We start from the raw sequence: 10,598 nt of genomic DNA on the forward strand, positions 1-10,598 counted from the left end.
CAGTGTGTGCTGGGCACGGAGCTGCTCCAGCCCCTTCCTCAGCTGCGCAGCCTCCGCTGGCCCCGCTCCAGGAGCTCCCTGGCCCTGCTGGGCTGAGGAGCCAGAGCTGGGCACGGCACCCCAGAGGTGCCCCCAGGGCTGGGCACAGGGGCAGGATAACCCTGACCTGCTGGGAATGCTCTTCCACAAGGAAGGACACCAATGCTCAACCTTGACTAAAAACCAAATAATGAATCGATATCTGTGTGGGAACATCCACAAAAATCCTGGAAGTACCTGACCTGCCTCATCCATTTGCTGTTATCACTGACCTCTGGGGTCCCTGCAGCAGTGCCAGCAGCCCCAGAGACCCCCTTCATTAATCTCCTCATCCCATTAAGTCTTTCTTAAGTGAAGGTTCAAACAACCAATCAATTTTCTGTCTTGCTACCTGCATTCCCAATCCCTGAATTTGCTCCTAAAGATTCCCTTTTTGCCATTAGACTGGTTAAGGAGCTGCAATCTACTGAGGGATGTTAATATGGTGAATTATAAATGTGCACACATGAAAGCAGGTCGTGCTGATAACCTCAGGCATCACCCTCACAGGTTTTTTTTTAATAATAAACAGAGAGAAGTATCCCTGGAATCACATTTTTATGGCCCAGTTTGAATATCAAGAGGCAGACCCAGCTCCCAGTAAAGTCAAGGTTTGCATTTCCAGCTGCTGGATCAGGGGCCTCAAACACCCATTTTATTTTGGGGATATCTGCTTTCCTTCAGTTTTCAGGTTTCCCAAAATTAAACTGGAATGGGTTTGAATTGAATACAGGATTAGGCTAAATTTAAAAAAAGGAACAAAGTCTTTCCTGCTTTCCAAATAAAGAGGACTCAGGAGTTGGTAGCTTGGCACGGGAAACCAAAGTGGTTGAAGTTAATCTGGTGACAATCTGGTGCAAATAAACGGGAGTTGCTTCCCAACTGGGAATATCTGTGAAGAGACTTGCAGGAAGAGCTACTTCAGCACAGGGAAATAACCCAAAGGGCTTTGGGTCCACACAGTTTTCAAGCCAAACAGGATCCCCCAAACCATTTAAAAGCAGCTCAAAATAAAACGAAACCGAGGAAGTTGGTGCCCAGTCCTCCCAGCGCTTCTCCCACTAGCGATTACTTTCCATTTCTGCTTTTTATGGTGTGAGAAAAAGCATTTCAAACACGAAAACAGTTATTAATTGCACCCGAGCCCTGCAGGGCCAGAATTATGGTGCAATAATTCACACCTCTCCGTGCAGTCACGAGCTCTCCCGGCCCCTTCCCTCCCGCCTAACACCCCATTAAGCACCGAGTATTGAACCATCTTTCGTGCCTCGTCTTGTTTTATTGCCCCGAAATCGCGGCGTTCTCCTGGCGCTCAGCAGCTGTAATTAACGCGTGCAGATGTTGCGCAACAATTAAAGATTTAACGAAACGCGCTCTGGGGAGGGACGGCGTGAAAAAACCCCAAGAGCGGGTCTCGCCTTCGCGGGGGTGCTCCCTCTGGTTTGGCGTGATCCCGGCTGTTTTCCCAGCTGTTTTCCCAGCTGTTTTCCCAGCTGTTTTCCCAGCTGCTCTCCCAGCTGCTCGCGGTCCCGGCGCTGCCCGGGGGTGCAGTTGCACGCTGTGGCCGCTGGGTGGCACTGGCGCTCCGGGCAGCGCCGGCCCCGCGGTGCCCCCCGAGCCCCCCGAGCCCCGAGCTGCAGCTTCCCGGAGCCCTCGGAGCCTTTTGGGAACGGCTCTTGCTTGTTCCCGGCCGGGAATTGCCTAAAAGTGCATCCCTGCGGCTCAGGGCACTGTGGGTGTCCAAGGCAGGGATGCACAGGAGGGGCATGGAATCATGGAATATCCTGAGTGGGAATAAACCCACAAGGATCACCCAGTCCCACCCCTGGCCCTGCCCAGACCCCCCAGCAATCCCAGCCTGAGCATCCCTGGCAGCGCTGTCCAAACGCTCCTGGAGCTCTGGCAGCCTCCGGGCCGCGCCCATTCCCTGGGGAGCCTGGGCAGTGCCCAGCAGCCTCTGGGGGAAGAACCTTTCCCTAAAATCCAACCTAAATCCCTCCTGGCCCAGCTCCAGCCGCTCCCTGGCTGCTGTCCCTGTCCCAGGAGCAGAGATCAGAGCTGCCCCTCTGACGAGCTGCAATCCCAGTGAGTCTCCCCTCAGTCTCCTCCACTCCAGCTGGCCAATCCAAGTTCCCTCAACCTCTCCCTGGACGGCCCCTCCAGGCCCTTCCCCATCCTCATGTGAACACAGCCAGGTGGATCCGCCCAGACCCGAAGTCATCCTTGCTCAGCAGAAGCTGCCGGGGAAGGAGGGCAAGCAAACACCTGCGAGCCCAGGGAGCCGCGCTCAGTGTGACACAGAGCAGAGTCTGGCTCCAAAGCCTCGCTGATGGCCAAGGACAAAATGCAGAGTAACCCGATCCACTGAATGGCATCTGTGCCCAGGGCGGGGGGATGGAAAGAGATGAGATTTAAGGTCCCTTCCAACCCAAACTGTTTTGTGATTGTAGGAACTTCCTTCACACATCGCAAGATGAAGGGTCAAGGCCTCTGCCAAGAGCCCAGCGCAGCTCCTGAGCTCTCTCAGAACCTCCTCTTGTCTGGAAAACTGCTCCTGAGCAGAGAGGACATAGAAATCGCTGGGACATAGAAACAGAAAGTCCTGGGATGGGAATTCCGTGGGATTCTTGTTTGGAGGGGGCACAATATAAGGCACACCTGTGCCTCTCGTGGAATCATAAAATCACAGAATAGTTTGGGAAGGGACTTTAAAGCCATGGGCAGGGACACCTTCCACTGTCCCAGGCTGCTCCAAGTCCCAATGTCCAACCTGACCTTGGACACTGTGAGGGATGGGGAATCCACAACTCCCCTTGGAAAAGAAAAGCTCCCTCCAAAACCAGTGTCATCCTGCCAGGCCCTAGGAAGCCATAAATCAGCAAGGTTTAGTGGGTGATTCGTAAACCCCAGGTCAGATTTTTCCTTGAGGTCACAGCAAAAACCCTCTCCCTATTTCAATACAACAAACCAACCAACCCCCACCACACTGCCCAAAAGGAAGCCCTCACAAGACTTTTATATTCTGACCAGAAAACACCGCGTTAAAAACTCCCAAACCTGGGAACAGATCCCGGAGCAGCCGGGGAAAGGTGGATGTGGCTGAGCCGCGCTGTGCCCCTGGAGCGCAGGGAGAGCTCCGTGTGTCACCGCGGGTCACACGCTGCTGCTGCTGCTCCCAGCCAAGCGGCGCTGCGAGCCCGGAGCCCGGGATGATCCAGCGCGTTCCTGGAAGCTGCAGGAAGCAGCAGCAGGATGTGAGTCAGGCCCTGGAGCGGGGCGGGACGGCGGCGCCGGCGGGGGCAGGTACACCTTGGAATGGACCAGGCTGCCACCTTCGTCTTCCTCTCCCTGCCACCTTCATCCTCCTCTCACTGCCACCTTCATCCTCCTCTCAGTCCCGCCTTCATTGTCCTCTCACTGCCACCTTCATCTTCCTCTCACTGCCACCTTCATCCTCCTCTCAGTCCCGCCTTCATTGTCCTCTCACTGCCACCTTCATCTTCCTCTCACTGCCACCTTCATCCTCCTCTCAGTCCCACCTTCATCCTCCTCTCACTGCCACCTTCATCTTCCTCTCACTGCCACCTTCATCCTCCTCTCAGTCCCACCTTCATCCTCCTCTCACTGCCACCTTCATCTTCCTCTCACTGCCACCTTCATCCTCCTCTCAGTCCCACCTTCATCCTCCCACCGTCACCCTCCTCTCAGTCCCCCCTTCATCCTCATTGCCACCTTCATCCTCCTCTCATTCCCATCTTCATCTTCCTCTCATTCCCACCTTCATCCTTTTCTCATTGCCACCTTCATCCTCATCTCAGTCCCACCTTCATCTTCCTCTCTCTGCCACCTTCACCCTCCTCTCATTCCCACCTTCACCCTCCTCTCATTCCCACCTTCATCCTCCTCTCATTCCCACCTCCCCTCCCTGCCAGGCTGCCTGCCCCCCTCGCCTTTCTGCCTCCCAAAACTATGATTACCTGCACCAAAACACTTCCCACAAGTGATTTTTTCCCCGGCCAGGATGGGAGCAGACGGCGCAGGCAGCCCTGAGCGCTGAGCAGTGAATTAATTAGCCACGATTTATGTCAGAGCAAATCCCCCCATCCTCGGCACGGCCAGATGAGTTGCGAAATTGCCGCTGCTGCCGCTGCCAGGCTTTTCTCTCTCAAGTTGCACAAATATCTGTCAGTCACACACAACAAAGCCCAAAAGTGGCTCCGCAATTCCTGCCCCGGCCTGGAAGGGGAGAGGCAGCAGCTGACAGCGGGCACGGGCTGAGGGAAAGCTGGGATCAGCTCGGTGGTGTCAAACTCGAGGCAGACGAGGCTCCTTAATTGCTCTGAAAGGCTTTTCTGAGGCTGGGATTTGTCCCCCTCCCCCCTTCCCCGCTCTTTTCCTGGTGTGATTTGCTAATCTTTCCAAAGGGAAACAGTTCTTCTGGAGTGGCTTTGCCTTCCTTCGGAGTGTGAGGCAGGACTGGTCTTGACTGGGCTTGTTCATTCACAGAGGTGCCTTGCCTAATCGAGGAAATGACCTGTGAGCACAGAAATACTCCGTGTGCTTTTGTGCTCGGCAGAAAGATGCCAAAAGCTGCCCAAAAATTCCAGTCTGGCCTTTCCCTCTTCCCCCCTTTTACCACCACCTCACGCCTGTCTCTGCCTCTCTTCCCACTCGTTTTCCTGCCCCAGCAGCTCCAGGGGGAGGAGTGGGAAGCACAAAGGATCAGGAAATGGTCGGGAATGACTCTGACCTCCTCTCCCTCAGGAGCGAGGCATCCAAAATGACTCAATCGCCCTCCCTCCCTCGCTCGGGACCCAGCAAATCCTCAGCCTAACGCAGCAGCGTGAAAAAGGTGTGGCACGGCCTGAAGCTGCAGCAATTAGTCATTAGCATAAATAAGGGGGACTTTCCGAAGGCCGAGTCCATCCCTGGCAGGGCAGCGGCCGCACAGGGCTGGCATTCTCAGACCTCTCGGCGCTGGAACACGAGCAGCTGGAAAATTACCGAGCGAACTGTAAAATTCCACCGGCGGCTCCTTCTCCCCCCTCAGGGTGGTTCCCCTCCCGGTGCCAGCCCGTGGCACCAGGGGCACACCACGGAGCCACCCACCCCCGGCACCACGGGTTTGCCCAGGTGGCTGCGAGCTGCCGGGGAAAGTTTTCCAAAGGCTTCTCCTTTCCGCTGGGAATTTATAGGAGAGGAGCATTCCCTCCTCTCTCCGTGGCCTGGAGAAGGCCCTTTGAGGCCGCTGACAGGTGACAGGAGCCATTCTGGCTGGGAACAGAGACAGGCACGCCACATGGCTGGGAGGTTTTAAGGTGGGGGAGCGGGGTGGAAGAGGCTCCCACATCCCCGGGTATTCCCTGGGAGAAGGATCTCCTGCCTCAGTGTTTGCTTTCGTTTTATTTCTCTGCTCCTGTGGTTTTGTGGAGCATTTTGAAGGCTGGAGGAGTTGGAGAGCCTCTAAGAAATGGGAGAGTGAGAGAGTTTCTCCAGGCTAAGGCATCACTCTCCGGAGATTAAAGAAGACAGATTATCAGCCTGAAGCAGAAACCTTTCAAACAAGGTGGCTGAGGCTGTTCTAGCTGTGGTGGTGAAAACTTTTTTGCCAGCTTTTCTTTAGAAAGAGCTGCCAGGGAAGGAGGAAAACCAAAGGAGTGCATCCCAAAGGGTGCTTTTCTTATGTTTCCTTCAGTCTCTTCACATCCATGTCAAGAAAGTTGGTGCTGCAGTGATAGGAAGATATCTGGGGATGATATTGAAGGCAGCAGGAGAAAGCAACTGTGGATATTTTGGGGGTAAAGGAGGGGAACGTGTTTCCCTCGAGCTCAATGCTGCCTGAAAAAGCTGCTCAAAGCTTTACATGCACAACGTGCCCTGAAGAAACGAGCAGCGTTTTATGGGGTCCCCTAAAAACCCCTCTCAGTGCCGGCAGCAGGAAGTGCAGCCAGCTCCGAACTGTGAAAACTCGGATTTCACAATCCCAACGTGTGTGCTGCCCTAGCAGGTCGGTACATAAACTGCTCCAGTGAAACATAAACCATCTCTCTCCTCCTCCTGGGCTGCGAGAATGTGATGGGCCTTCCTGAGCAAATTGCAAAGGTGCCAGTGACAGCCCGGCTTGGAGAGCTGAGTTTTGCGAATTAAGGATGCATTGTTCTTTGTCTCGCAGGTGTGAGTCAGCCCGGAGAGCTGCAGGTATTTATTCAAGACTCCGTTCCACCCCCATCCTCCTCTTCCCTCCCTCCCCGCACCGGCGAGGAATGAAAAAAAAGAGAATTCAACCTTGACCTTGCCCTGCTGTGGCTGCCCGGGAGGAGCCGCCAGACTCGGTGCCGCTGCCGTGTCCTGCCCTATCTCGGAGTTTGTCCCACAGCCCAGACGGGAATTCAGGGACACAGCACGTGGATGGCGGCAGGGAGCTGGTGTCACCCTTGGCCGCGTTGTGCCCAGCCTGGGAGGTGACACCCGCACCCCTCCGCCGCTGCCCAGCGCTGTGGGCTCCTCTCGCTGCTGGGAGGGGACGGGGACAAGGGGATGGCACCTCCCGGGGCAGTCACTGCTCCCTTATTGTCCCTGTAAATCCACAGGGAGAGATCCAATCTCTCCGATCCGGAGGGGAGTCACCTGTGGGAGCTTCCCTGGTGCCAGACCCTGCCAGCTGACAGAGCTCCTGTCCTCTGTGCCCTCCCCAGCCTTCAGCTGCTCCGGGTCCCACTCGCTGCTCTCCTCTGTGCCTCTCCCTGAGCCACTCCGGCCACGGGAATGCCTCCCAGCCGATGAATCCCTTGATCCCTACGCTGCCCCCCGAGGAATTCCTGCAATCCCCGTTTTAGCTGGAGCGCGGGGAAGGCAAGGCTCGGGTTCAGCGGAGCACCCGGGGCACGGAGCTGAGCCTGGGCTGAGTCAGAGCACGTGAGAATTACCTGGTGTCACCCGGCAGGGAAAGTTCACCCGCAATAACAGCTTGGGGGAGGTTTCTCTCCTTTGTGCTGCTCAGCTGCCATCCCGAGCTCTCCCCGAAGTGCCGGGCTCAGGGAGGGTGCAGGGCTCGGGTAAATGAGCCCAGGCTGGCCTGGGCAGGGCAATCATGCCCTGGAAACACAGACACTGCGCTGGTTCACGGTGTACAAAGTGTAATAAGGCCGTCTCCCGCTGTCCCAGCTCCCGGGGGAGGATCCAGCCCACCTGAGAGCTCCACACAGGAGGTGTCGACCTCTGAGCTGCCTGTCTAGGCTGCAGGCTTTGTTGCCAGACACTTGTGGGGTTCGAGTTGTTTCACCCTAAGGGAGACATCCCAGCCGAGCCAGGAGGGTGAATCACAGCCCGGGAACAGCTGTTTTTCTCCTCGATGGCAGAGATACCCGATGACTGTGTCAGACACAGACACACCATGTACAGATGGCTGCGGCTCAGTGAAACGAATCCCAGCCTGGTTACACCTCAGAAGTTTCTCTTTCATGGGGTGAAGCAAGACTAAAGGAAATGGAGAGATATTCCCTGAGCCAGCACCTGGAAGTCACACTGAGTCACTGTTTGCAGACATATGATTAAATCATGGAATCATGGAATATCCTGAGCTGGAAGGGACCCACCAGGATCATCAATCCAAACCCTGGCCCTGCACGGACCCCCCAGCAATCCCAGCCTGGGCATCCCTGGCAGCGCTGTCCAAACGCTCCTGGAGCTCTGGCAGCCTCGGGGCCCCATTCCCTGGGGAGCCTGGGCAGTGCCCAGCAGCCTCTGGGGGAAGAACCTTTCCCTAAAATCCAACCTAAATCCCTCCTGGCCCAGCTCCAGCTGCTCCCTGGGTCCTGTCAGGTCACAGGGAGCAGAGATTGGAGCTGTCCCTCTGAGGAGCTGCAGCCCCTGAGGAGTCTCCCTCAGTGTCCTCTGCTCCAGCTGGACAATCCAAGGTCCCTCAACCTCTCCTCGTGTGGCCTCTCCAGACCCTTCACCATCCTCATGTCCCTCCTTTGGACACTCTCTAAGAGCTTTAAATCCTCCTTATATTGTAGTGCCAAGGCTGCACCTTTCTCTTGGACAAAGCCTCCATGCCCCTGCGCTGGACCCGACCCTGCTGCTCCTGGGGGGGGGTTCTGTTCCCCAGGAGCCCAGCCCCAGACCTCAAAGCCCATCCAGTGCCACTCCTGCCATGGGCAGGGACACCTCCCACTGTCCCAGTGTCCAACCTGGCCTTGGACACTGCCAGGGATGGAGCAGCCACGAGTTCCTGTCACAGTAAAACATTTCCAGCTCTGTGTCTACATTTCAAGACAAAGATGAGGCTGAAAGCTCCTTGGATGTGTTATTCCCACTGGAAAATCGATGCCTTAAAGAAAAGAACTGAACAAAGGAGTTCCTGCAGTTCATGGGGTGATAAATGGGTGAACACAACGTGGCCTCAGGTATCTCACAGGTTGCTCCTGATGATGTGAACTAATTACTCCACATCCAAGCCCTTTAGCCTAAAGATAAACAAAAAGTCCTCATCAATCTCTTCTTTTCCACTTTCACTGCTCCCTCCTCTTTTCCAGCATGAAAGCAGTGGAAGAAAAACTTGCTCTCTGGAGCTTACAGTAATTTTATCCCCCACCAAACACTGACCTTGATGTGAACTAATTAGGATGACAATAGATTATTAATACGAGTGGGTAAGGTGAGGTTTTGTCAGTATAAAAGAGGCCTTTGAAGATAACAGCCATTTCCACTTTCATGATGCCATCCCAAGTGCTCAGAAGAAAGCCTATAAACTAATAAAGGAGAATTCATCCAGAATTCATCACCGAGTCAGCCCCCAAACCCTTATTCAGGCTGGCAAACGAAATCTGCTTGGACTCTTTTAAATCCCATCACAGATCAGGATTAAAAACAACTTTTGGTAATGAGCAGATCTCTGATGATCTAAAGACACCCTGGCTCATTTCACTGAGCAAGTAAGTGACATATCAAATGCAACCTTCAGACTTGAACAGCTGAGGTCACCTTGAGAGAAATGCTGCTGAGCCCCGCGGAATGCAACCTCTCTCCAGAGGGCAGCTTTGATTTACAAGGGGAGGTAAGGTCTTCTCCACGTGAGCATCTCTTTGGGAAGACAGTTCTGACTTAGAACCATGCACAGATTGTGTTTTAAAAAGTACCTGAGGAAGTGTTGCTCGTTATGGTCCTAAACTAAACCAGGCTTGTTGAAAGCTCTCCGAAGGGATCTGCTCCCCAAAACTGCCTGGCAGCTTTTGAGGAGATCTGCAGAACCCAGACGGAAAATGAATCAAGCCCAGAAGTATGTGCTGAAAGCCCCAAGTCAGTGGCTTGTCAGGGGCGTTCAGGCCAGAAATCCATTTAAAATACCAGTGAAGAAATGCTTTGCTTCCTCTCCAAAATCCCTCGGCACTTGGAGCACAGCTGAGGAATGCTCGGCCCGTTCCACCTGACCTGTGGCCACGGGAGGTGTCAGCAGGACCTGTCCCCTGAGCCACCCTGGAGCACAGAGGCTGCAGGGGCACAGCCAAGGGGAGAAGGATTGGAGGAAGGTAAAGACTCCTCTCCACATCCAGCCCTTTCCCACAGGCGTGGGAGAAGAGGTTAAAAACACGCACTGGGTCCAGCTCAGCTTGAACATCTGCTCTGCTGGACACATGGAAATGTTCTCCTGCTGGATTTCACGGAATCATGGAATATCCAGAGTGAGAATAAACCCACAGGGATCACCCAGTCCCACCCCTGGCCCTGCCCAGACCCCCCAGCAATCCCAGCCTGGGCATCCCTGGCAGCGCTGTCCAAACGCTCCTGGAGCTCTGGCAGCCTCGGGGCCGTGCCCATTCCCTGGGGAGCCTGGGCAGTGCCCAGCAGCCTCTGGGGGAAGAACCTTTCCCTAAAATCCAACCTAACCCTGCCCTGGCCTGGCTCCAGCTGCTCCCTGCTCAGAACAAGCTGGTTCTAAATCTGAAGGAAAAAGGAGCAGGAGCTTCGAGGGTCAAAGTGCTTCTCTCTGGTGTTTCTGAAGGTGACGAGGAGAAGTAAATCAAATCAACCCACACAGGAGCCCTTCAGTGTCCTTACAAAGCAAGGTGCCAAAAGTGACAGCCCTGAAGAAGCAGGCAGAGGGCTGGGAATGCTCAGGGATCAGCCAGCAATACCCTGGACACAGACTCTGCATCAGGGTGCTTGGGGCAGGGGCTGCCCCACAAGGGGATTCACCTGTGCTACCTGTCAGTGGTGCTGGGAGGAGCCCTGGAGGAGCCTGCTGGTGTCCCAAGTCCTGGACACATCCCTGCCCCTTCTCCTGGAGCTTTTCCTGTGGGGGACTTGGGACAACCAGACAGAATCCCGGGATCCCTGAGGCTGGAAAAGCCCTCCCAGCCCATCCAGTCCCAGCTGTGCCCCATGCCCACCTTGTCCCCAGCCCAGAGCACTGAGTGCCACCTCCAGCCCTTCCTGGGACACCTCCAGGGATGGGCACTCCAAACCTCCCTGGGCAGCTCTTCCCAAGGCCTGAGCTCCCTTTCCATGGGGAAATTCCT

General features: G+C 55.2%; 1 protein-coding gene and 1 long non-coding RNA gene across 2 annotated transcripts in view; both read right to left on the reverse strand.

The window, feature by feature from the left end:
* The window catches only part of RUNX1 (runt related transcription factor 1), a 160,320-nt gene that overhangs the window by 8,988 nt on the left and 140,734 nt on the right, over nt 1–10,598 (reverse strand).
* On the reverse strand, nt 3,537–6,998 carry LOC108447165. Its single transcript, XR_001862572.1, has 2 exons — nt 3,857–6,998; nt 3,537–3,709 (listed from the first exon to the last, which is right to left on the reverse strand). It is a non-coding gene; the product is annotated as an uncharacterized LOC108447165 (long non-coding RNA).

The sequence above is a fragment of the Corvus brachyrhynchos genome, unplaced genomic scaffold (genome assembly GCF_000691975.1).
Source record: "Corvus brachyrhynchos isolate BGI_N302 unplaced genomic scaffold, ASM69197v1 scaffold434, whole genome shotgun sequence".
Lineage (NCBI taxonomy): Eukaryota > Metazoa > Chordata > Aves > Passeriformes > Corvidae > Corvus > Corvus brachyrhynchos.